The sequence below is a fragment of the Schistocerca nitens genome, chromosome 5, assembly GCF_023898315.1.
Source record: "Schistocerca nitens isolate TAMUIC-IGC-003100 chromosome 5, iqSchNite1.1, whole genome shotgun sequence".
NCBI lineage: Eukaryota > Metazoa > Arthropoda > Insecta > Orthoptera > Acrididae > Schistocerca > Schistocerca nitens.
Genome location: NC_064618.1, coordinates 801,304,971 through 801,331,726, shown reverse-complemented (window position 1 = coordinate 801,331,726; position 26,756 = coordinate 801,304,971). Strand labels below are relative to the sequence as shown.

Genomic DNA, 26,756 nt, shown 5'->3' with positions numbered 1-26,756 from the left:
CACTGTGTGGGCTATCAAAAAAGAATTATGTGATGAAATGGCCCTCAACCACATTTCCTCCGACTCAGAGTTGCAATATTAAAAGTTTTGGCTGGTTTCGTTGTCTAGTGGCTGGGATACATAGTTGCCGCATTACAGGCCAAATACTGCTGAGTCTACAGTATACGATAAGAATACACACGTGAATCGAACGGTCGAAGGTTTCTATCACTCGGCAATTGCGAATTATGAATGTAACATATAAAATCATAAATGAAAGATTGCAATTAAATAAAATCTGCAGATGCTATCTTAACGACTTTAAATGATGAGTACGATAGTAGGAGTACTTTTGAGAATGAGGTATATTTCTGTAAAATACTTATTGGTATCGATGGTCCAGCAATTAAATAAAATGTAAGTTGAATAGCAAGGAAACAATAGATTTCTGCTGCACGTAATTAGTTATGAACAACAACATAGCTCACGTGATATTCAATTCTAAACGCACACTACGTCTTCACTGTAGAAGCTACGGAAATCTCACAAGTCGGCACTCCGAAGTATTTCTATCTCTCGCGACCACGCGCAAACCGCTCCACACTCAAAGTATCTCTCGCGATCGTGCGTCTGTCGCCCGTACCGTCCGGGCACTTCCCGTGTCCAGTGCCGTCCTGTCCAGAACTGCCCTGTGTCCTTTCTCTCAAAGATTCTCCTCCCCCACTTCCATACAGTCTCACCATTAACGAGCGCTGTGACTGGCTAGAGCGCTCCCGCCATGTCTTACAGTGAATGCACACTCACATACATAAAACACATACGAAATACTGGATTTACATTTAAATACTTGAAATTAAATAAATATTCCTAGAGCTGGGCATAAACACGCTCTAACACACATTATTAAATACATAAAGAATTAAACAAACACATATCAAAAGAAAAGAAGCAAAAGGTAGGCCAGGAGCCTATTGTCTCTGTGCTTTCTAAAACACAGTAAATATTTAACCAATTTCTTCATGAATACTATATATCGGATATATACAAAGACATAGAGGAATAAATATATTTATAAGCATGCAGCTACCGTTTCTTCGTGCAACTGTTGAGTACTTATGACCTGACGCGATCGATAGTGATCGGCCACTTTGACCTCCAATAACTCAAGTACTATTTAAGTTACATGCCCGTAATTCATACCAATTTAGGTTTACACTAATAGCTTTCTAAACACACGTAGATCGACGAAATCGGAATAACCGTTTAGACTTTGGAAATTCGTTTCTGGGTGTTACTTGCATAATTTACCATCAATTACTAAACTTTAAACTAATAAAGATATTGAAAATCTGATTACACCATCAGAATCTTCGTGCAATTAATGGTAATGTACATGTTTCTTTTTGAAGTATCGTTTCACAAAGTCCGCCATCTTTGGCACTCTCGGCGTGTCACCTTCATTGTCACAAAGCACCGTCCTCGTCACAGTGGAATTGCCAGCCACGCGGCTGGCCCATGCGCTGGGGCCACCCCTCTCGTCCGGCTAACGTTCGGCACCACTTGTTTGCTGCCGGGCCGCGGCTTTGAGGAGCGTCCTGTGCTGCCACGGCAACTTAGAATATATTCAGGGCGCCACAATTACGTTACAAGTGCCCCGTTCAGCCGCAGCCTGCCCTCATCGAGCGTTCGTACTAGAACAAGCCATGTCCGAGTGTGGCCGCTCGAACTAGTATCAGCTAGCAAAATCCCCAGACTGCAGATCTCAAGTTTAAAGAAAAACTCAAGATGTCAGTCATATTTCATACCCAGCAATGTATGCCTTAACGTGCGACAAACATAAAACCAGAGCAACTCCTAGTTTTACTGCGAAAATATTCGAAGTTTGGTGTGGAAGTTTTCTTAATTTAGAAATGTCACAGTAACTATGACTATTAGTCTAAAGATAAATGGTTCATCATGAAACTGACGAATTTGGCTGCAAGAGGTGGAAAAATCATTTTTTCCCCTAACAATTCGTTTTAAATCGTTTGAGAAAGATCGCAGAGCTGCCAGTGGGTGGGTGACATTCACTCGCTTTATTTCTTTATATATCTGCCAGGTAACCATCATCGTCTGTCTGTACCTACAGATGCCACGTGGGAAGTCAGCACGCATACTGCAGACTTTCTTTGTATTCTCATACTAGCATTCGTTGTGTGACCTTGTCAAGGGACGAAACTGGGCCCATGTGAAGACACACTTCTTTATGAGGACTTAGAGTCAACAGATGTAACATAGGTTTGCCTCCGATTAGTCCAGATATACAGGGTGTGTCATAATTAATAGTGAAAACAAAGTGAAACTATACAATGATACAAGCAAAAATATTTCAGTAAACATTGTATGGAAAAGAGCTGTTTGTGAGATCATTGTGCATGTGTGGTTGTGAGCCACAACAGACTTCAATGTGAAATATTGTTCTCGTTATTATGCACTCCTGGAAATGGAAAAAAGAACACATTGACACCGGTGTGTCAGACCCACCATACTTGCTCCGGACTCTGCGAGAGGGCTGTACAAGCAATGATCACACGCACGGCACAGCGGACACACCAGGAACCGCGGTGTTGGCCGTCGAATGGCGCTAGCTGCGCAGCATTTGTGCACCGCCGCCGTCAGTGTCAGCCAGTTTGCCGTGGCATAGGGAGCTCCATCGCAGTCTTTAACACTGGTAGCATGCCGCGACAGCGTGGACGTGAACCGTATGTGCACTTGACGGACTTTGAGCGAGGGCGTATAGTGGGCATGCGGGAGGCCGGGTGGACGTACCGCCGAATTGCTCAACACGTGGGGCGTGAGGTCTCCACAGTACATCGATGTTGTCGCCAGTGGTCGGCGGAAGGTGCACGTGCCCGTCAACCTGAGACCGGACCGCAGCGACGCACGGATGCACGCCAAGACCGTAGGATCCTACGCAGTGCCGTAGGGGACCGCACCGCCACTTCCCAGCAAATTAGGGACACTGTTGCTCCTGGGGTATCGGCGAGGACCATTCGCAACCGCCTCCATGAAGCTGGGCTACGGTCCCGCACACCGTTAGGCCGTCTTCCGCTCACGCCCCAACATCGTGCAGCCCGCCTCCAGTGGTGTCGCTACAGGCGTGAATGGAGGGACGAATGGAGACGTGTCGTCTTCAGCGATGAGAGTCGCTTCTGCCTTGGTGCCAATGATGGTCGTATGCGTGTTTGGCGCCGTGCAGGTGAGCGCCACAATCAGGACTGCATACGACCGAGGCACACAGGGCCAACACCCGGCATCATGGTGTGGGGAGCGATCTCCTACACTGGCCGTACACCACTGGTGATCGTCGAGGGGACACTGAATAGTGCGCGGTACATCCAAACCGTCATCGAACCCATCGTTCTACCATTCCTAGACCGGCAAGGGAACTTGCTGTTCCAACAGGACAATGCACGTCCGCATGTATCCCGTGCCACCCAACGTGCTCTAGAAGGTGTAAGTCAACTACCCTGGCCAGCAAGATCTCCGGATCTGTCCCCCATTGAGCATGTTTGGGACTGGATGAAGCGTCGTCTCACGCGGTCTGCACGTCCAGCACGAACGCTGGTCCAACTGAGGCGCCAGGTGGAAATGGCATGGCAAGCCGTTCCACAGGACTACATCCAGCATCTCTACGATCGTCTCCATGGGAGAATAGCAGCCTGCATTGCTGCGAAAGGTGGATATACACTGTACTAGTGCCGACATTGTGCATGCTCTGTTGCCTGTGTCTATGTGCCTGTGGTTCTGTCAGTGTGATCATGTGATGTATCTGACCCCAGGAATGTGTCAATAAAGTTTCCCCTTCCTGGGACAATGAATTCACGGTGTTCTTATTTCAATTTCCAGGAGTGCAAATATATTTGAACTATACACTCATACATGTTTCAGGAGACACTGTTAGTCTCGACCTCATGTTTGGAGGCAATACTTCAGTTGTCTCTGCAAGGTGATATGGCTCCTTTCAGATACCACCGTACCATTCACAAGACTACAATCTGCTGCTCCAATTCTCCAAACTAACCAACAAGAGTACTGTAGTACTGTACACTTCTCTTTTAAGATAATTCCAAACATAAAAGTCCTGAGGATTGAGCGCAGGTGGTCTTGGGGGCTAAGGTACAGGCCCTGGTCGACCTCTCCATCTTCCAACAGACTCGCGCTTAAGATGTTGTCTTACATCAGTAGCAAAATCTACCCGCTCCCCATCATGTACATCGTGATTCAGGTGCCCCTACCTATCGGTTTTTATGCAACCCGCAACTCCTTCACAATCCATGGCGAGATTTTCATATTCTCTTCCTCGCTATGTGGCAACGGCCTTGCCGCAGTGGATGCACCGGTTCCCGTGAGAACACCGAAGTTAAGCGCTGTCGATCGTGGTCGCACTTGGATGGGTGACCGTCCAGGCCGCCATGCGCTGTTGCCATTTTTCGGGGTGCACTCAGCCTCGTGATGCCAATTCAGGAGCTACTCGGCCGAATTGTAGCGGCTTCGGTCAAGAATATCATCATAACGACCGGGAGAGCGGTGTGCTGACCCACGCCCCTCCTATCCGCATCCCCCACTGAGGATGACCCGGCGGTCGGATGGTCCCGGTAGGCCACTCGTGGCCTGAAGACGGAGTGAGTGCTTCCTCGCTATGTGCAAACTATTAATCCTACAGAAAAATGACCTTTTTGTAGCAAATTTAATGCAGTTAAATTTTGTACATTTTGTAGGTTTTCGATGGGGGCCACAGTTTTCGAGTTCTTCAAGAAAAACAAATGTGAAGGTCAGTTTTTTACATTTTTCTTGAATAATTCGAAGACAAAGCCTCTAGCGGAAAATTATCACAGTGCAAAATTTAATCACGTTAAATTTCCTACAAAAATATGCCGTTCATCTGTTCCGTAGGACTAATAGTTTGCGCACAGCGGGTGAGAGAATTTAAAAACCTTGTACTTGGTATTTGAAGGCATTGCGGTTTGCATAAAACCTAGAAATAGGGTAGCTGAATCAACTTGTATGTACCACATTCCCAACCACGAGAGGTGGGTAAGATCTGAGCCCAGTTACCTTAGGGGAAAAATTACAGTTCAGATTCATTTGCACTTACTGGGACAAAATTTCACACAGAAGTCAATGGCGGCTTGTAACGACACATCGGCAATTATCTTGCAAACTGCTCGTCGCGGACTCGTATTTACTCGAACGTTTTTGCTTCTATATTTTTATCTGCGTCAGTTTACGCTATTCATTACGATAAGTTGCACAAAGCACCTGTTGAACTGTTGTGGTTCGTTAACGTTGCTCTGAGGCTCTAAATCGAATTGGGGAAAGAAGAGATTCGTACTCAGCTTGACTAAAAGAAGGGTTCCGTTGACAGATAACAGTATCGTTAATTTCAAATGATAGCAAATGTGTGTGTGTGTGTGGGGGGGGGGGGGAAGGGGGGGATTGTGGAGGAGAACGAAGGCCTGCATATAGTGAATAGATTTAAGCGGATGATGGTAGTAGTAGTTGTGCAGAGATGAAAGCGCTTGCACATAATATACCAGTACGGAGAGCTACATCAAACCAGTCATCTGACTGTGGGCCACAACAACAAATACGAGGGTGAATCAAATAAAAACCTTAAATTTGTAATAACAAATAGAAATTTCGCGCCGTTATCCTGTAAGTTGATAAGCGTGCTAAAAACAGCGGGCAGAATGGCCTGTAGGTGGCAGCGTAGTGCAGATGCACACGTACCGTCGCAGTATCAGTATAAAGATGGCCGCCCCACTTGCTACTTGCACCAGGGAAGAACAGCGTTCTGTTATTCGGTTTTTGCGTAGTGAAGGTGTGAAACCTATTGAAATTCATCGACGAATGAAGGTTCGGTACGGTGATGCATGTTTGTCACAGCAGTGAGTCTACGAATGGAGTAGAAATTTCACAAATGGTGTGACTTCAGTGGTAGATGCTACTCGTCCAGGTCAGGCACAACGAGTTGTGACTCCACAGAACATTGCAGCAGTTGAAGCCATAGTGAAGGAAAACCGCCGAGTGACACTGAATGACACTGCAGCATGTATACATGGGTCAACACACCACATAGTCCATGATGTGCTCCAGTTCCACAAAGTGTCTGCAAGATGGGTGCCGCGGCAGCTGACTCCTGAAATGAGAGAACGAAGTGTTGATGCTTGTGAAGAACTTCTTCGGCGCTTTGAACGGGAAGGTGATGGCTTCCTTGCAAGAATCGTTACTGGGGACAAAACCTGGGTTCACTTCCATCAACCGTAAACGAAGAGAGCGAGCAAGGAATAGCGCCATTCGTTATCACCAAAACCAAAGAAGTTTAGAACAGAACCATCAGCAGGGAAGATTATGCTGACTCCCTTTTGGGAGGAAAAAGGCGTCATTTTGGAGAATTACATGCCTAGAGGGACCACTGTCACCAGTGCATCGTACACAGATCTCCTAAAAAATCATCTGCGGCCTGCAATCAAATCAAAGCGACGTGGATTGCTGTCAGCAGGTGTCCTTTTGCAACATGACAATGCAAAGCCCCTCACTGCCCGTACAACACTTGCAACAATCACAGACCTGCATTTTGAGTGTCTTCCTCATCCACCATACTCACCAGACCTTGCCCCAAGTGATTTCCATATATCTGGATCACTCAAAGACGCAATGGGAGGAAAGAAGTTCCGTTCTGATGAAGAGGTACGCCACGCGGGGCATGAGTGGTTGGGCGGACTACCAAAAGAATATTTTTCTAAAGGAATTTATGCACTTCGTAAGCACTGGAGGACTTTCGTTGAGCGTGGGGGACATTATGTTGAAGAGTCGTACAACTTTGTACCACTTCTGCACAATAAATAATATTTAAATAAATATTTAAGGTTTTCATTCGACTCACCCTCGTATAACATTATCTTCTTGTGTTGGTCTTTCCACCTTGCAAATCTCCTGTTTTCCACATAATTATTATGAATGTAATGAAAGAATATGATAATTTGTTGAATGAGAGAACGTTCAGTTGTAATTTGTAGAGGTTATGTGTGTGGAACGTAGTGGGTCGGAGGTAATGCAACCAGCACCCAGTTTTCTTCTAATTCAGCATTCTATATTCCAGATCGAGAGCCTGCTGACGACCTTGGCGTTCTATCCCCATGACAGGTGTAATTCAAAATTAGATTTTTCATCTGTTTAGCAATTACACTTGAATGTCATAAACACCTATCACGCTGTTATCGTGTATAATGAGTAAGTGACAAAACACCAGCTCGATATATACTTCACTTATAAATTCACTTGCGTCTTTTTCTTTTATTCATGATGCCAGCGGATTACGTACACCGCTAAACATTCACTGACTCCATCTCTAGTGTGGGAGTCATTAAATCGTAGGGGAGAGATGTCAGTTACGATCATCAGCTTTGTTTCAAATACTAAACTCTAAGACAAAGAAAAGCTATGTGCCACGAAAGAATTATCTCACTTGAAAGGAAATTCGCTAGACGTGATGTTCATGTCCAGACACGTCTTCAGCCTGGAAGCTCATTGCTTAGAGTGGAACAGTCATCAATGACTATTGCCCGCCATACAACCCGACAACCAGGCGCGATGGTCTGGGATGCCATTTATTTTCATACTGTTATACGTGGCACCCTTATAGCACCGCGGTACGTCGACGATGTTCTACGTCCTGTTTTGTTGTGATTCATGGCCAGCCATCCAGGGCCTACATTTCAGCAAGATAGTACCCGACCACACACGGTGAGAGTCTCTACTGCTTGCCTTCGTGCTTGCTAAACTCCACATTGGCCAGCAAGCTCGTCAAAACTCTCCCCAATTGAGAACGTTTGAAGCATTCTGGGCAGTTCTCTCCAACCAGCTCGGGGTTTTGACGATGTAAGGCGCCAGTTGGACAGAATTTGGCACGATATGCCTCAGGAGGACATCCAAAAACTCTATCAATCAATGCTGCGCTGAATAACTGCTTCTATAAGGGCTAGAGCTGGACTAACTCGTTACTGACTTGCTCGATTTATAAATCTCTTTGTCTTGAATAAATCATTCAATTTTTCAGAAATTGTAATTATTTGCTTGTCTTTGCATTTACGTCACATCTACGGATTCCATCAGTGCTTTATTATTATTATTCTTTACTTTCTCAGACGTTAAGTCTGGTTAAAAATGGAAAGTGACGCGGACCTTGATCAAGCGTCACTTCCTTTTAACTGTATGGTATGTGTTATATTGCATTTAGGAACTTGCGGGTAATTGAACATGTATCAATAATTACTGATTTCTGTAGTTGTATATATAAATTTGGATGTAGCTGTATTGCATTGATGTACTGGTGGATATTGTGTGGTATGACTCCTGTAGTTGATAGTATAATTGATATAATGTCAACTTTATCCTGATGCCACATATCCTTGACTTCCTCAGCCAGTTGGACGTATTTTTCAATTTTTTCTCCTGTTTTCTTCTGTATATTTGTTGTATTGGGTATGGATATTTCGATTAGTTGTGTTAATTTCTTCTTTTTATTGGTGAGTATGATGTCAGGTTTGTTATGTGGTGTTGTTTTATCTGTTATAATGGTTCTGTTCCAGTATAATTTGAATTCATTATTCTCCAGTACACTTTGTGGTGCATACTTGTATGTGGGAACGTGTTGTTTTATAAGTTTATGTTGTAAGGCAAGCTGTTGATGTATTATTTTTGCTACATTGTCATGTCTTCTGGGGTATTCTGTATTTGCTAGTATTGTACATCCGCTTGTGATGTGATCTACTGTTTCTATTTGTTCTTTGCAAAGTCTGCATTTATCTGTTGTGGTATTGGCATCTTTAATAATATGCTTGCTGTAATATCTTGTGTTTATTGTTTGATCCTGTATTGCAATCATGAATCCTTCCGTCTCACTGTATATATTGCCTTTTCTTAGCCATGTGTTGGATGCGTCGTGATCGATGTGTGGCTGTGTTAAATGATACGGGTGCTTGCCATGTAGTGTTTTCTTTTTCCAATTTATTTTCTTCGTGTCTGTTGATGTTATGTGATCTAAAGGGTTGTAGAAGTGGTTATGAAATTGCAATGGTGTAGCCGATGTATTTATATGAGTGATTGCTTTGTGTATTTTGCTAGTTTCTGCTCGTTCTATAAAGAATTTTCTTAAATTGTCTACCTGTCCATAATGTAGGTTTTTTATGTCGATAAATCCCCTTCCTCCTTCCTTTCTGCTTAATGTGAATCTTTCTGTTGCTGAATGTATGTGATGTATTCTATATTTGTGGCATTGTGATCGTGTAAGTGTATTGAGCGCTTCTAGGTCTGTGTTACTCCATTTCACTACTCCAAATGAGTAGGTCAATATTGGTATAGCATAAGTATTTATAGCTTTTGTCTTGTTTCTTGCTGTCAATTCTGTTTTCAGTATTTTTGTTAGTCTTTGTCTATATTTTTCTTTTAGTTCTTCTTTAATATTTGTATTATCTATTCCTATTTTTTGTCTGTATCCTAGATATTTATAGGTATCTGTTTTTTCCATCGCTTCTATGCAGTCGCTGTGGTTATCGAGTATGTAATCTTCTTGTTTAGTGTGTTTTCCCTTGACTATGCTATTTTTCTTACATTTGTCTGTTCCAAAAGCCATATTTATATCATTGCTGAATACTTCTGTTATCTTTAGTAATTGGTTGAGTTGTTGATTTGTTGCTGCCAGTAGTTTTAAATCATCCATGTATAGCAAATGTGTGATTTTGTGTGGGTATGTTCCAGTAATATTGTATCCATAATTTGTATTATTTAGCATGTTGGATAGTGGGTTCAGGGCAAGGCAGAACCAGAAAGGACTTAATGAGTCTCCTTGGTATATTCCACGCTTAATCTGTATTGGCTGTGATGTGATATTATTTGAATTTGTTTGGATATTAAGTGTGGTTTTCCAATTTTTCATTACTATGTTTAGGAACTGTATCAATTTAGGATCTACTTTGTATATTTCCAATATTTGTAGTAACTATGAGTGGGGTACACTATCAAAAGCTTTTTGGTAATCAATGTATGCATAGTGTAGTGACCTTTGTTTAGTTTTAGCTTGATATGTCACCTCTGCATCTATTATCAGTTGCTCTTTACATCCTCGTGCTCCTTTGCAGCAGCCTTTTCGTTCTTCATTTATAATTTTGTTCTGTGTTGTATGTGTCATTAATTTCTGTGTAATGACTGAAGTTAATATTTTGTATATTGTTGGTAGGCATGTTATGGGGCGATATTTTGCTGGGTTTGCTGTGTCTGCTTGATCTTTAGGTTTCAGATAAGTTATTCCATGTGTAAGTGTATCAGGGAATGTGTATGGGTCTGCAATGTAACTGTTAAATAATTTAGTTAGATGTGAATGTGTTGAGGTGAACTTCTTTAGCCAGAAATTTGCTATTTTATCTTTTCCAGGGGCTTTCCAATTGTGAGTAGAATTAATTGCTTGGGTGACTTCATGTTGCAAAATTATCACTTCAGGCATTTGTGGTATCATCTTGTATGTGTCTGTTTCTGCTTGTATCCACCGTGCATGCCTGTTATGTTGTACCAGATTTGACCATATGTTGCTCCAGAAGTGTTCCATGTCTGTTATGTTTGGTGGATTGTCTATTTTAATGTGTGTGTTATCTATTGTCTGGTAAAATTTCTTTTGGTTTGTGTTGAATGTTTGGTTTTGTTTCCATCTATTTTCACTTTTTTTGTATCTTCTAAGTCGTTTGGCCAATGCTTGTAATTTCTGTTTCTTTTCATCTAATTGCTCTATCGCTTTTTGTTGTGAGATTTTACCTAACCTTTTTCGTTTTTTTTCTGACATTTCATTTCTTATAAATTGTGTTAGCTGTCCGATGTCCTTTCTGAGTTTTTCTATTCTGACCTGTAGCCTGTGTTGCCATGCTGGTTTTGTGGGTTTCTTCTGTGTGTTGGTTGGTTCTGATCTCTGCCTAGTGTGTATATTTAGTGTAGTGAGTGCTCCTATATAAACCAGTAGTTGTAACTCTTCCATAGTTGTGTTTTCATTTATTTTGTTGTGTATGATTGTGTTGATAGTTTTTGTTGTTGTTTCGACTTGTGGGTTATTTGGCGGTCTTTGCAAGAATGGTCTAATGTCTGTATTTGTGTCTTTGTATTCTATATATGTCAGCTGAAAATTTTCTTCTATATCTAACATGTGTGTCACTTCGTGTTCTATTTGTGCTTGTTCTGGTGGCTGTCTTAAGATTTCGTTTTCCTCTGATTGTTTAATTGATGCGTGTTGTTCTTTGTTTGTTTGCTCTGGGATGTTTGAGTCCATTACTGTATTTTCTTCTTCTTCTTCTGATTGCACATTATTTTGTTCCAGTATTTGTTGTACTTGTTGTTTGATGTTTTCTAATTCTGACTGGGGTATCCTGTTATTTTTGATTATTACACGGATCTGATCAGCTAGTCGTTGTTCTGTTAAAAATTTTAATTCTGGGTATCTGTTAATAAATGCTGTGTATACTTGTGATCTGTATCCAGTTGTGTTGGTTCCTAGGTTTGTTGCTCGGTAATAACAGAACATGAGGTGTCGATTAACTTCATCTGACCATCTCATCCTCTGTCTTTGTTTTCCTTCTAGGGTGGTTGCAGGAAGCATATCCTGCAAAACACCTCTATTTGGATTTAAATCATTTTCCAGTTGGCTAGCAGTGTCGTTACCATTGTGGGCGGGCATAGGGTTCAAGCGTCGTCCCCGACCATGACGGCGCTTGTCCGAGGCTTCTTTAGTTCTGTCCTGAACCAACTAATCACACTAAAAGGGGGGTTAGCCCTATTAGTGGTTTGTTCTTTTCGTCGCCTTTTACGACTGGCAGAACATACCGGAGGCCTATTCTTTTCCCGGGCCTCCACGGGGTTTATTATTATTATTATTTGCGTAGGACGTAGGGGTCTAACACAAGGTAAATCTCGTTTATGTAGGGTCCGGCTGGCGCCTTGTCGTCCAGCTACAAGCCACACAAAAGAGGATTGCGTGTTGCCGCTAAGTCAAGGCACCTGCAACTCAATCTCAGGTCAGCCTGCCTGCAACAAGCGCCACACGTGCCCAATACAGCTGACACTAGTTTGGCTCTGCGAGCCATGTAAGACTACTGCCACTGCTTATATTCCGCCGCCGGGCAGCCTTATAGGACAGTGGCCAACATCTCACCAGCTAGTGTGATTTCCAGTCTCGACTCAACATTCGGCAGTGTAGCCAGTCTACTCATCAAAGCGCACTTTCCAGCGAAACCAGAGAGATCGCGCAGTGCCGTCTATGCAGAATGACCGACAGTGTTCTCAGCTTATATTTTCAAGACATCTTATTGTGTTAATGACAAACTTTCATCAGATCAAAATTATCTTTACGTTGCCTTTACCCGCAAGGTGTTTCAAAAATGGTTCAAATGGCTCTGAGCACTATGGGACTTAACTTCTGAGGTCATCAGTCCCCTATAACTTAGAACTCCTTAAACCTAACTAACATAAGGACATCACACACATCCATGCCCGATTCAGGATTCGAACCTACGACCGTAGCGGTCGCGCGGTTCCAGACTGTAGCGCCTAGAACCGCTCGGCCAGTAAGGTGTTTCAGATGATAAAGTTAATGTGTACTTTCACTGTTAGTAATAAAGTTCTGTTGCTCTTGACAGCTTAGGCACCTTCTCCTCTTGTGCGTGCATCACCCACAATGGGGTATTACAGTTTATTTCAGCAATACCATTCCCAGACTGCAATACCCAAACCAAATAAATATTTTATCGTAATAGTCAATTTAGCTGTTACACATACGTTTCTGAATTCGTTACCGGTCCAGTAAAAATACAGGGACCCTTAACACAGCGCCGTATGCTGCTCTACAGTCCATCACTCACAAAGAGAACTCTCCTAATTTGACAGCGAACCAACATTCAAGGCTAATGCACCATTTAAACTATCACCGAATTGTTGCAAACAGTTCTCTCATAAACCAGTCAACACAATTAACTGCGTAGCTGCAGATAGTAAATGAGAGCAGAGTAAAAAATGTAGAAATGGAAATGACATACCATGATCTACAGGTCACTATAGAATCTTAGTTCGACTATATCTTTAATTCTATTGCTCCAGAGAAAAAAATGCATTCAAATTATTTCGTAGTTATTTACTGAATTAGGTAGCACAGTTTCATAGGTGCAATTTAAACCAGTCATTGTTATTGTCCAAATTTTATCTTAACGAAAGTGAATTACTAAAGTTGTCAATGACTTTAAAAGTCCAATAATACAGTGACTGCTTCTATTCCTTAGACAAATCTTTAATTACAATTAAAAACTAAAACACACACTGTTAATGTTCCAAAATAACATTAGTTTTACTTTTTGTTGTGAGCTAGTTTTCATCTTTCTGGGCCACCATCAGGCAAGTGCAACACTTTATTCACTCAAGAAACTCTACAGTTTTGCTGTGGATGAGTTGGAAAAGAAGTGTGTCTGTGTAAAGTTTTGTTTTAAACTAAGGAAAACCGCTGCAGTACGCGCCAAATGTTGAAGCAAGCTGACGCAACACTTAGGATCACACACAGACTTACGACTGGTACGAGTGTTTCAAAAATTAAAGAATGTCGACCGATGATGACGGCCCTTCTCGTCTGCTGTGAACTGGCATCACACCAGAAAATGTTCAGAGTGTGAGGGATCTGATTCTGCAACTTCGTAGACGGACCATCCAAGACATCTGCAACACATCTGGAATTAATTGTGGTATATGTGAATGTATTCTGTCTGAAGAATTTAACAAGAAAAACACTGTGGCGAAATTGTCCCACGACTACTTCATGACGACCAGAAACAACATCGGATGAACGTCTGCAGGAGACTTAAAGTAACTGTTTCATGACGATCGCTACGCTCTTGCAAAGGTTGTCGCTGGTGACGAAAGTCGGCTGTGACTTTGAAATTAAGCAGCAGTCGTCGCATTGGAAGAGTCCAGCCAAAAAAGTTCCGCAAGAATAATATTAAATCCTTGTTTACCATTTTTATATTGGCCGGATTGTTCATAAATCATTCGTCACTCCTCGTCAGACGGTCAATTAAGAGTCATGACACGCTGCCTCTCGCGGTCAATTTTTGCGTTTTTGGTGGTTTTTGTTTCATGGGCATTAGGCCGTGACCGAAGGCATATTTTCTGCCTAAAGCTTCCCTTGCTTAGTTCGTTGAGGTTGCAACTGCTTTCAGTGTCGTTACAGCCTGTGGTGATGTCTCTAACATTGGAAGACGAAACGTTAGACAGAGAAATATCGCTTCGACCACAGCCTAATACCCATAAAACGGGTCAATAAAGGGTTCTGTCGAGATTTTCTAAGACGCTCGAAGGAATGCATAAGGTAAAAATGTGCACAAAAGTGGCACGCGAATGTCAAAGTACTCTACCGTGACAATGCACAACCAAATACGGCCACCATTATTCCCGAGTTTTTGACTAACAATAAAAACAAGACGACAGTTCCCCCACCCCTTTCAGTATTCATTATACGTCCGTGTCACTTTGCTCCTCCTCAAGACGTACATCAAGCCGAAGGGCGCTCATCTGATACAGAAAGAAGGTTTCAAAAGTGGCATAAGCTTTGGGAATTTTGTAATTCTTGAAAGTGACGTTGCAGAATAAGAGCTGTGTAAGCGCAATAAGTTTAATTGATATACACTGACACACAAGTGAAGAACCCAGAAGGGGAAGAGAAAACAAAATGAAACTTCTCGGGCTGAAAGGGACATGACTTTACTTCAGTCATTATAGAATCGTGTCAGATTTACAACGAACTTGGCAATATCACCCCACTTCACAGTATGACGTTGCATGTCCCCTAGCTTGGATGTATACATTGATTCGGTTGGGAGAGGAGTCATAAAGCCATTATATACTCTTCTCAGGAAGGTGGCCAACAATTGTAAGTGGTCTTTGATATCCTGGATAATGGCATCAGAGACGGGTCTGGGATCTTGTTGGCCACGGGAGTTCACGCAGACAGTGGCATGTGACGACGAGCACTGTCCTACTGAAAAATGGCACCACCATACTTTCGTATGAGAGGTAACAAATGAGGACGCAGGATGTCTGTGCCCGACTGTTGTGCCAGCACAGTTCCTTCGATCAGTACCAGCCGTGGCCTGAGGTCATACCCAATGGCTCGCCATACCAGGACGCCAGGAATAACACCGCCTTATCTCTCCAGAACATTGGAAGACAAGTACTTCCCTCCTGGCCGCCGCCATATTCGCCTGCGATGGTCATCCGGGATAGCACAGAACAGCAGTTTATCGCTGAACACAGTGCGGCGACGCCATTCATCAGCAGCTCATACCCCCCCCCCCCTCCCCTCCCCGTCGCGGCACCACGCCAAATGCAGTCGTTTCTGTTTTGGTGTTAACGGCAGCCTATGCATGGGACGCTAATTCTTTAGTTTGGGTGTTGCTTCCCTGCGATGGTGCTGCTTCCCTGCGATTCATGGTGTCGTACGACACTGAATGCTGCTGGCAGTCCATCACTTGCTCACTGATGCTACGCGCAGGCCTGAAACGATTGCCATGTGCTTGTTGCACAGTATGGCAATCCTACCTTCTGGTGCCCTCCCATGAACCATGGACCTTGCTGTTGGTGGGGAGGCTTGCGTGCCTCAGCGATACAGATAGCCGTACCGTAGGTGCAACCACAACGGAGGGGTATCTGTTGAGAGGCCAGACAAACGTGTGATTCCTGAAGAGGGGCAGCAGCCTTTTCAGTAGTTGCAAGGGCAACAGTCTGGATGATTGACTTATCTGGCCTTGTAACAATAACCAAATCGGCCTTGCTGTGCTGGTACTGCGAACGGCTGAAAGCAAGGGGAAACTACAGCCGCAATTTTTCCCGAGGACATGCAGCTTTACTGTATGACTAAAGATGATGGCGCCCTCTTAGGTAAAATATTCCGGAGGTAAAATAGTCCCCCATTCGGATCTCCGGGCGGGGACTACTCAAGAGGATGTCGTTATCAGGAGATAGAAAACTGGCGTTCTACGGGTCGGAGCGTGGAATGTCAGATCCCTTAATCGGGCACGTAAGTTAGAAAATTTAAAAAGGGAAATGGATAGGTTAAAGTTAGATATAGTGGGAATTAGTGAAGTTCGCTGGCAGGAGGAACAAGACTTCTGGTCAGGTGACTACAGGATTATAAATACAAAATCAAATAGGGGTAATGCAGGAGTCGGTTTAATAATGAATAAAAAAATAGGAGTGCGGGTAAGCTACTACAAACAGCATATTGAACGCATTATTGTGGCCAAGATAGACACGAAGCCCACGCCTACTACAGTAGTACAAGTATACATGCCAACTAGCTCTGCAGATGACGAAGAAATTGAAGAAATGTATGATGAAATAAAAGAAATTATTCAGATAGTGAAGGGTGATGAAAATTTAATAGTCATGGGTGATTGGAATTCGGTAGTAGGAAAAGGGAGAAAAGGAAACGTAGTAGGTGAATATGAATTGGGGCTAAGAAATGAAAGAGGAAGCCGCCTCATAGAATTTTGCGCAGAGCACAACTTAATCATAGCTAACACTTGGTTCAAGAATCATAAAAGAAGGTTGTATACATGGAAGAAGCCTGGAGGTACTGATAGGTTTCAGATAGATTACATAATGGTAAGACAGAGATTTAGGAACCAGGTTTTAAATTGTAAGACATTTCCAGGGGCAGATGTGAACTCTAACCACAATCTATTGGTTATGACCTGTAGATTAAACCCGAAGAAACTGCAAAATGGTGGGAATTTATTGAGATGGGACCTGGATAAACTGAAAGAACCAGAGGTTGTACAGAGTTGCAGGGAGAGCATAAGGGAACAATTGACAGGAATGGGGGAAAGAAATACAGTAGAAGAAGAATGAGTAGCTTTGAGGGATGAAGTAGTGAAGGCAGCAGAGGATCAAGTAGTTAAAAAGACGAGGGCTAGTAGAAATCCTTGGGTAACAGAAGAAATATTGAATTTAATTGATGAAAGGAGAAAATATAAAAATGCAGTAAATGAAGCAGACAAAAAGGAATACAAACGTCTCAAAAATTGGATCGACAGGAAGTGCAAAATGGCTAAGCAGGGATGGCTAGAGGACAAATGTAAGAATGTAGAGGCTTATCTCACTAGGGGTAAGATAGATACTGCCTACAGGAAAATTAAAGAGACCTTTGGAGATAAGAGAACGACTTGTATGAATATCAAGAGCTCAGATGGAAACCCAGTTCTAAGCAAGGAAGGGAAAGCAGAAAGGTGGAAGGAGTATATAGAGGGTCTTTACAAGGGCGATGTACTTGAGGACAATATTATGGAAATGGAAGAGGATGTAGATGAAGATGAAATGGGAGATACGATACTGCGTGAAGAGTTTGACAGAGCACTGAAAGACCTGAGTCGAAACAAGGCCCCCGGAGTAGACAACATTCCATTGGAACTACTGACGGCCTTGGGAGAGCCAGTCCTGACAAAACTCTACCATCTGGTGAGCAAGATGTATGAAACAGGCGAAATACCCTCAGACTTCAAGAAGAATATAATAATTCCAATCCCAAAGAAAGCAGGTGTTGACAGATGTGAAAATTACCGAACCATCAGTTTAATAAGTCACAGCTGCAAAATACTAACACGAATTCTTTACAGACGAATGGAAAAACTAATAGAAGCCAACCTCGGGGAAGATCAGTTTGGATTCCGTAGAAACACTGGAACACGTGAGGCAATACTGACCTTACGACTTATCTTAGAAGAAAGATTAAGGAAAGGCAAACCTACGTTTCTAGCATTTGTAGACTTAGAGAAAGCTTTTGACAATGTTGACTGGAATACTCTCTTTCAAATTCTAAAGGTGGCAGGGGTAAAATACAGGGAGCGAAAGGCTATTTACAATTTGTACAGAAACCAGATGGCAGTTATAAGAGTCGAGGGACATGAAAGGGAAGCAGTGGTTGGGAAGGGAGTAAGACAGGGTTGTAGCCTCTCCCCGATGTTATTCAATCTGTATATTGAGCAAGCAGTAAAGGAAACAAAAGAAAAATTCGGAGTAGGTATTAAAATCCATGGAGAAGAAATAAAAACTTTGAGGTTCGCCGATGACATTGTAATTCTGTCAGAGACAGCAAAGGACTTGGAAGAGCAGTTGAATGGAATGGACAGTGTCTTGAAAGGAGGATATAAGATGAACATCAACAAAAGCAAAACGAGGATAATGGAATGTAGTCGAATTAAGTCGGGTGATGCTGAGGGAATTAGATTAGGAAATGAGACACTTAAAGTAGTAAAGGAGTTTTGCTATTTGGGGAGCAAAATAACTGATGATGGTCGATGTAGAGAGGATATCAAATGTAGACTGGCAATGGCAAGGAAAGCGTTTCTGAAGAAGAGAAATTTGTTAACATCGAGTATAGATTTAAGTGTGAGGAAGTCGTTTCTGAAAGTATTTGTATGGAGTGTAGCCATGTATGGAAGTGAAACATGGACGATAAATAGTTTGGACAAGAAGAGAATAGAAGCTTTCGAAATGTGGTGCTACAGAAGAATGCTGAAGATTAGATGGGTAGATCACATAACCAATGAGGAAGTACTGAATGGGATTGGGGAGAAGAGAAGTTTGTGGCACAACTTGACCAGAAGACGGGATTGGTTGGTAGGACATGTTCTGAGGCATCAAGGGATCACCAATTTAGTATTGGAGGGCAGCGTGGAGGGTAAAAATCGTAGAGGGAGACCAGGAGATGAATACACTAAGCAGATTCAGAAGGATGTAGGTTGCAGTAGGTACTGGGAGTTGAAGAAGCTTGCACAGGATAGAGTAGCATGGAGAGCTGCATCAAACCAGTCTCAGGACTGAAGACCACAACAACAACACCCTTCTGGTGGGCAGAAGAGGTTGAGCAGAACGTCGACGGCGAGTGTGCCGGCCCTCACCTTCCCCTGCAGTCCAAGAGAGGGTCACAGTAACATCCTAATGCCCCACAAATTTAGATATTGCACGATTCAGCCAGACGGCACAATGGAGACCCACAATATAGCCCCTTTCAAACTCTGCCAGGTACTGATAACGCTGTCTAACCTGAGTAAGTGATGTATACGTGACTTTCACAGTCGTCACTCAACATCTGACACTGTTCACACCCCTTGTATACCCCACCAGGCCTGGTAACAACATTACACACGAATAGCGCTAGTGCACTCTGGTGGCCGTTCTGTCACAGGGAATTGCAACTCTAATCATTTACCTAACAGCCAATGATATATAAGTGTGCGAAGTTTCATTGACATCCGACCATGACTGTTGGATGCTACACTTTTCTTCTCAGTGTATCTCTGAATCTTCCATATACCAACTCGCATTTAAGTAGAACACTCACAATTGGTTCACCTCTTACTTTAGCAACAGGCAGCAAAAGGTCATTATTCACTATGTTGATAACGGCTGTGATATGGGATCTGAGTGGGGTACTGTCAAGTGGGGGTTGCCCCAGTGATCAGTGTTGGGGCCACTCCTGTTCCTTATTTATATAAATGATATGCCCTCTAGTATTATGGGTAACTCTAAAATATTTCTGTTTGCTGACGACACTAGCTTGGTAGTAAAGGATGTTGTGTGCAACATTGGCCCGGTTTCAAATAGTGCAGTACAAGATCTCAGTTCATGGCTTGTAGAAAATAAACTAACGTTAAATCACAGTAAGACTCGTTTTTTACAGTTTCTAACACACAATTCAACAAATCCTGACGTTTTAATTTCACAGAACTGGCATATGATTAGTGAAACTGAACAGTTCAAATTTCCAGGTGTTCAAATAGATAGTAATCTGTCGTGGAAAGCCCACGTTCAGGATGTTGTTGTAAGACTTAATACTGCCATTTTTACTATTCGAACGGTATCAGAAGTGAGCGATACTTCGACACGAAAATTAGTCTACTTTGCTTATTTTAATTCGCATATGTCGTATGGTATTATATTTTGGGGTAATTCTTCCCATTCTAAAAGGATATTTTTGGGCAGAAACGGGCGGTTCGGGCAATAAGTGGTGTGAGTTCACGAACCTCTTGTCGACCTCCGTTCACGAGTCTGGGTATTTTGCCATTGGCCTCTCAACATGTATAATCCTTATTGTCGTTTCTTGTTACCATTATTAGTTTATTCCCAAGAATAAGCAGCTTTCACTCTGTTAATAATCGCAGAAATCAAACCTGCATTTGGATCGGACCTCCTCAACTCTTGTGCAAAAAGGTGTGCAGTATACTACTGCATCCATTTTCAATAAGCTGTCACTCGAATTCAAAATCTTAGTAGTAATCCACGCGCTTTCAAATCGAAACTGAAGAGTTTCCTCATGGGTCACTCCTTCTATTCTGTCGAGGAGTTCCTTGAAAAATTAAGCTGATTCTTATTGTACTGATGATAGCGTTTACTTAAACTTATGGACTGACTTTTTTCAGGTTCATGAACATTTATTTTTATTTGTTATTACTTTTATGTTGTAATTTCATGTACTGACATGTTCCATGACCTTGGAGATTTGCTCCTCAAATTGGTCCTACGGAGCTTGACGTGTAAATAAAAAATAAATAAATAATTTTCACTAATGGCTGGACAAGAGTCATGTGCCTTGACTTTAACCGTCCGACATTCCAGGTTTACGTATTCCCTGGTTTCCTTAATTAGTTTAAGGCAAATACCACAATGGTTCCTTTGAAAAGGATGTAGCCGATTTCCTTCGCCATTCAGAGCATGAGTAGGGTATCTTGTGACGTTGTCTTCAAATGGATGTTAAGGCCAAATCTTTCTTTTACTTTTTACCCACTGTTATCGTCGTCACACTACACGTAAAATTTAACAAGAGCAACAGAAAATATCTCTGTAGAGTACTCAAGCACGAAGTTAAATTCCTCAGGGCAATGTAAAGTGGTAAGGAACAAAATTACATTTCAAAACCATTACGCTACTGTAGGCGGGAGACATTCTTCTTTGAGAAGAGTCGACGCTTCAGAAAATAAACCAGAAATTTGCAGATGAAAAACATACTCTCACAAATAAAAGTGAAATTGCGTATTCATTAGTTCCACTTTCGAATTTTTCAAAATACGTTTTGGCTATGAGAAACTAAAAAAAGGTCGTATCACATGAAATGAAATGCACGGATTTTCGTATCCAGAGACGAATTTGCCGTTTTGTATAGTCGCTTAAGTGGAGAGAACGTTATCAGTGTTACAAAGCAATGAATACGACTTTAAAAAAATTAAATTGAGATTGAATTTTATTTTGTTCGTATCAGAGCTTCAAACTAAAAGTAAAAATTAAGGAAGAAGAAGACTAAGCTGTTCGAATCGAACTGCTCCACGTTTATGGGACTTACAACACAGAAAACACGTTACAAAATAGCTAGTATATCGCAAAATAGTGTATGTTATTTGGATTAGTTTAGTCCAGAAGAGGGATATGTAAATTGCATTAGGAATCTAACACAGGGGTTCCAGAGGCTGCTATGTATGGGAAACAAAATTCGTGTTGAGTTGTATCGGCCTCATCACAGTCTCACAAGAAAGACAGTATTGAGTATCGTCATTTCACAGGATTTTCTTTGTGTCGTGTTGTTCCTGTCTGAAGTCTTCAGATTGTCCAGTTTTCGAAACGAAGAGGGACTACATGTTCAGCAGGATTCGTTATTAATATACTGTATAAACGCAAATGAGATGCAGTGGCCACAGACGCACTTGAATAACTGATGTTCGCCTTAACCACAATTACGTTATTGTTTCTGATGCGTTCCAGCACTATCCATTTTTAAAAGTACCGTACAAAGTAAACAATCTATCGGAAAAGCAATTATGTTTATACATATATTAGTCATCATTAGTTTGCAAATGGCGGGAACAAAATGTATACAGAGCGTCTCTCAGCCGGCCGGGGTGGCTGAGCGGTTCTAGGCGCTACTGTCTGGAACCGCGCGACCGCTACGGTCGCAGGTTCGAATCCTGCCTCGGGAATGGATGTGTGTGATGTCCTTAGGTTAGTTAGGTTTAAGTAGTTCTCAGTTCTAGGGGACTGATGACCTTAGAAGTTAAGTCCCATAGCGCTCAGGGCCATTTGAACCATTTTAGAGCGTCTCTCATCACAGCTGCTAATAAACATATTCTTAAACTGAAAGATATCGGGGAAGTCGCCATAAAGTATGAAAATTAAGTATGACATATAAAATGTAGATAACATTAATGACTACTAGTTCACACATATGATGAAATACATTGAAATGTACTATCTTGTCACTGTTGATGGTACAAATCATAAATTCAGAATGGTAAAATGGTGCGAACAAAAAAAACGTTTCGTGTCATATTAGACTATAGTTCGCACGCCCAGTGAATGACGTGATGTTATTGTTGTCGTCTTCAGTCCTGAGACTGGTTTGATGCAGCTCTCCATGCTACTCTATCCTACGCAAGCTTCTTCATCTCCCAGTACCTACTGCAACCTACATCCTTCTGAATCTGTTTAGTGTATTCATCTCTTGGTCTCCCTCTACGATTTTTACCCTCCACGCTGCCCTCTAATACTAAATTGGTAATCCCTTGATGCCTCAGAACATGTCCTACCAACCGATCCCTTCTTCTAGTCAAGTTGTGCCACAAACTTCTCTTTTGCCCAATCCTATTCAATACCTCCTCATTAGTTATATGATACACCCGTCTAATCTTCAGCATTCTTCTGTAGTCCCACATTTCGAAAGATTCTATTCTCTTCTTGTCCAAACTAGTTATCGTCCATGTTTCACCTCCATACTTGGCTACGCCCCATACAAATACTTTCAGAAACGACTTCCTGACACTTAAATCTATACTCGATGTTAACAAATTTCTCTTCTTAAGAAACGCTTTCCTTGCCATTGCCAGTCGACATTTGATATCCTCTCTACTTCGACCATCATCAGTTATTTTGCTCCCCAAATAGCAAAACTCCTTTACTACTTTAAGTGTCTCATTTCCTAATCTAATTCCCTCAGCATCAGCCGACTTAATTCGACTACATTCCATTATCCTCGTTTTGTTTTTGTTGATGTTTATCTTATATCCTGCTTCCAAGACAATGTCCATTCCGTTCAACTGCTCTTCCAAGTCCTTTGCTGTCTCTGACAGAATTCCAATGTCATCGGCGAACCTCAAAGTTTTTATTTCTTCTCCATGGATTTTAATACCTACTCCGAATTTTTCTTTTGTTTCCTTCACTGTTTGCTCAATATACAGATTGAATAACATCGGGGATAGGCTACTTCCCTGTCTCACTCCCTTCCCAACCACTGCTTCCATTTCATGTCCCTCAACTCTTATAACTGCCATCTGGTTTCTACACAAATTGTAAATAGCCTTTCGCTCCCTGTATTTTACCCCTGCCACCTTCAGAATCTGAAAGAGAGTATTCCAGTCAACATTGTCAAAAGCTTTCTCTAAGTCTACAAATGCTAGGTTTGCCTTTCCTTAATCTAGCTTCTAAAAAAAGTTTAGGGACAGTATTGCCTCACGTGTTCCAATATTTCTACGGAATCAAAACTGATCTTCGAGGTCGACTTCTACCAGATTTTCCATTCGTCTGTAAGGAATTCGTGTTAGTATTTTGCATCCGTGACTTATTAAACTGATCGTTCGGTAATTTTTACATCTGTCAACACCTGCTTTCTTTGGGATTGGAATTATTATATTCTTCTTGAAGTCTGAGGGTATTTCGCCTGTCTCATACATCTTGATCACCAGATGGTAGAGTTTTGTCAGGACTGGCTCTCCCAAGGCCTTCAGTAGTTCTAATGAAATGTTGTCTACTCCCGGGGCCTTGTTTCCACCCAGGTCTTTCAGTGCTCTGTCAAACTCTTCACGCAGTATCGTATCTCCCATTTCATCTTCATCTACATCCTCTTCCATTTCCATAATATTGTCCTCAAGTACATCGCCCTTGTATAAACCCTCTATATACTCCTTCCACCTTCCTGCCTTCCCTTCTTTGCTTAGAACTGGGTTGCCATCTGAGCTCTTGATATTCATACAAGTGGTTCTCTTATCTCCAAAGGTCTCTTTAATTTTCCTGTAGGCAGTATCTATCTTACCCCTAGTGAGATAAGCTTCTACATCCTTACATTTGTCCTCTAGCCATGCCTGCTTAGCCATTTTCCACTTCCTGTCGATCTCATTTTTGAGACGTTTGTATTCCTTTTTGCCTGCTTCATTTACTGCATTTTTATATTTTCTTCTTTCATCAATTAAATTCAATATTTCTTCTGTTACCCAAGGATTTCTACTAGCCCTCGTCTTTTTACCTACTAGATCCTCTGCTGCCTTCACTACTTCATCTCTCAAAGCTACCCATTCTTCTTCTACTGTATTTCTTTTCCCCATTCCTGTCAATTGTTCCCTTATGCTCTCTCTGAAACTCTGTACAACCTCTGGATCTCTCAGTTTATCCAGGTCCCATCTCCTTAAATTCCCACCTTTTTGCAGTTTCTTTAGTTTCAATCTACAGATCATAACCAATAGATTGTGGTCAGAGTCCACATCTGCCCCTGGAAATGTCTTACCATTTAAAACCTGGTTCCTAAATCTCTGTCTTACCATTATGTAATCTATCTGAAACCTGTCTGTATCTCCAGGCTTCTTCCATGTATACAACCTTCTTTTATGATTCTTGAACCAAGTGTTAGCTATGATTAAGTTGTGCTCTGTGCAAAATTCTATGAGGCGGCTTCCTCTTTCATTTCTTAGCCCCAATCCATATTCACCTACTACGTTTCCTTTTCTCCCTTTTCCTACTACCGAATTCCAGTCACCCATGACTATTAAATTTTCGTCACCCTTCACTATCTGAATAATTTCTTTTATTTCATCATACATTTCTTCAATTTCTTCGTTATCTGCAGAGCTAGTTGGCATGTAAACTTGTACTACTATAGTAGGCGTGGGCTTCGTATCTATCTTGGCCACAATAATGCGTTCACTATGCTGTTTGTAGTAGCTTACCCGCACTCCTATTTTTTTATTCATTATTAAACCTACACCTGCATTACCCCTATTTGATTTTGTATTTATAACCCTGTATTCGCCTGGCCAAAAGTCTTGTTCCTCCTGCCAGCGAACTTCACTAATTCCTACTATATCTAACTTTAACCTATCCATTTCCCTTTTTAAATTTTCTAACCTACCGGCTCGATTAAGGGATCTGACATTCCACGCTCCGATCCGTAGAACGCCAGTTTTCTATCTCCTGATAACGACATCCTCCTGAGTAGTCCCCGCCCGGAGATCCGAATGGGGGACTATTTTACCTCCGGAATATTTTACCCAAGAGGACGCCATCATCATTTAACCATATAGTAAAGTTGCATGCCCTCGGTAAAAATTACGTGATATCCACTAGAAAACCTCGGTACTTCGGACGAAGCAATGTGTTATACATTTGAAACGTTACATCTTGTGTTACAGTTAACAGATGATGCTAGATACATTAATAATCAATGACGAATATAAGTATGAAACCATTAAGCAACAGCTATAATGCTATTGCTGTGTAAAGCCCATAGATCCCATATTTAATTTCCAACTTCTGTGAAGAACCATAGATGCAGAAGAGGGCTTTTGCAGTTGGCCAGTCCATCATTTTAAGATGAGCTAGATCTCGTAATCATGGGTTGCTCTGCGGAAGCTGTGTCTTGACTGAAGCCTTTGCGTAACAGCTCTAATACTGTAGAGTGGGTGCTGTGCAGATATGGGTGACCTCACTCTCTCTTTGTAGGCAGTTTACTCTCGTCGGATTGTGCCAGGCACGTGGTAGAGCCTGTCTGTAGCAGCAAGTTTTAGACAGACAGCGACTAATCTGCATGTTTCGTTGAATGAGACTTCAAGTTACTCAGCGTGGACAGACTTGTGCCAGACGGGAGAGACGTATTCGTTTGTGGAATAGCAAACTGCTAGTTTTGTTGTTCCTACCAGCTGTCGCTTAGCACCCCGACCTGTGCTTACCATTTTCGGAGTATATTATTTCTGCCACTGACTTTCATTTTGGTGCTGGCACTTGCTGCTTATATGTCAGGGTCCTGTTTAGGATAACACCCAGGCATTTCTGTTAGAGACACCATTCCTATCCATATAACCTAGCGCCCTCCAAATGATTGCCTATTGTGGAAATAATATGTGCAAACCGAGGAGCTAAACAAAAGAGAAGAAAACTCGAAAGTGACGAAATGGGAGGCAAAGAACTCTGTGCTAAAATTCCATAAACCAGGGGATGACGGACACCTGAAAAAGATTCCGTAGAGATTCGTGTATGCTCAGTCACAGATCAGAATTCACAGCTAATTCTCGGTAGTGTCTTAGTGTCAGAGGTGGGTTCTGCCAGCGTTCGGGAGAAGCCAGCGCTGCGGGTAGATTCTGCCATGGAAGGTACGACACCTAGAACGTTAATAACAGCACGAAAATATGCTCATAATGTAAATCGTTCATCGCAGAAACACTGGTACCAGCCATTCGCACTCAAAACTGCGGGTCCTAACGCAAGAAACATTTGAATGATCACCTGTTCAAGATCTAAGACAGGAACTTTGCTAACATGATGAAACAAAATATTGATACAACTGGACCAAAACCACACACGTTTCAGTGTCGTGACCTATTGCTATCCGCTTAAAATAATTGTGCTATCTG

General features: G+C 42.1%; 1 protein-coding gene and 1 pseudogene across 2 annotated transcripts in view; one reads left to right on the top strand and one right to left on the bottom strand.

Annotated features, from left to right (window-relative positions):
* Positions 1–26,756, bottom strand: part of LOC126259900 (cilia- and flagella-associated protein 36) — a 140,474-nt gene that overhangs the window by 53,656 nt on the left and 60,062 nt on the right. The window lies entirely within an intron of this gene.
* LOC126261500 (5S ribosomal RNA) lies at positions 4,331–4,447 on the top strand (annotated as a pseudogene).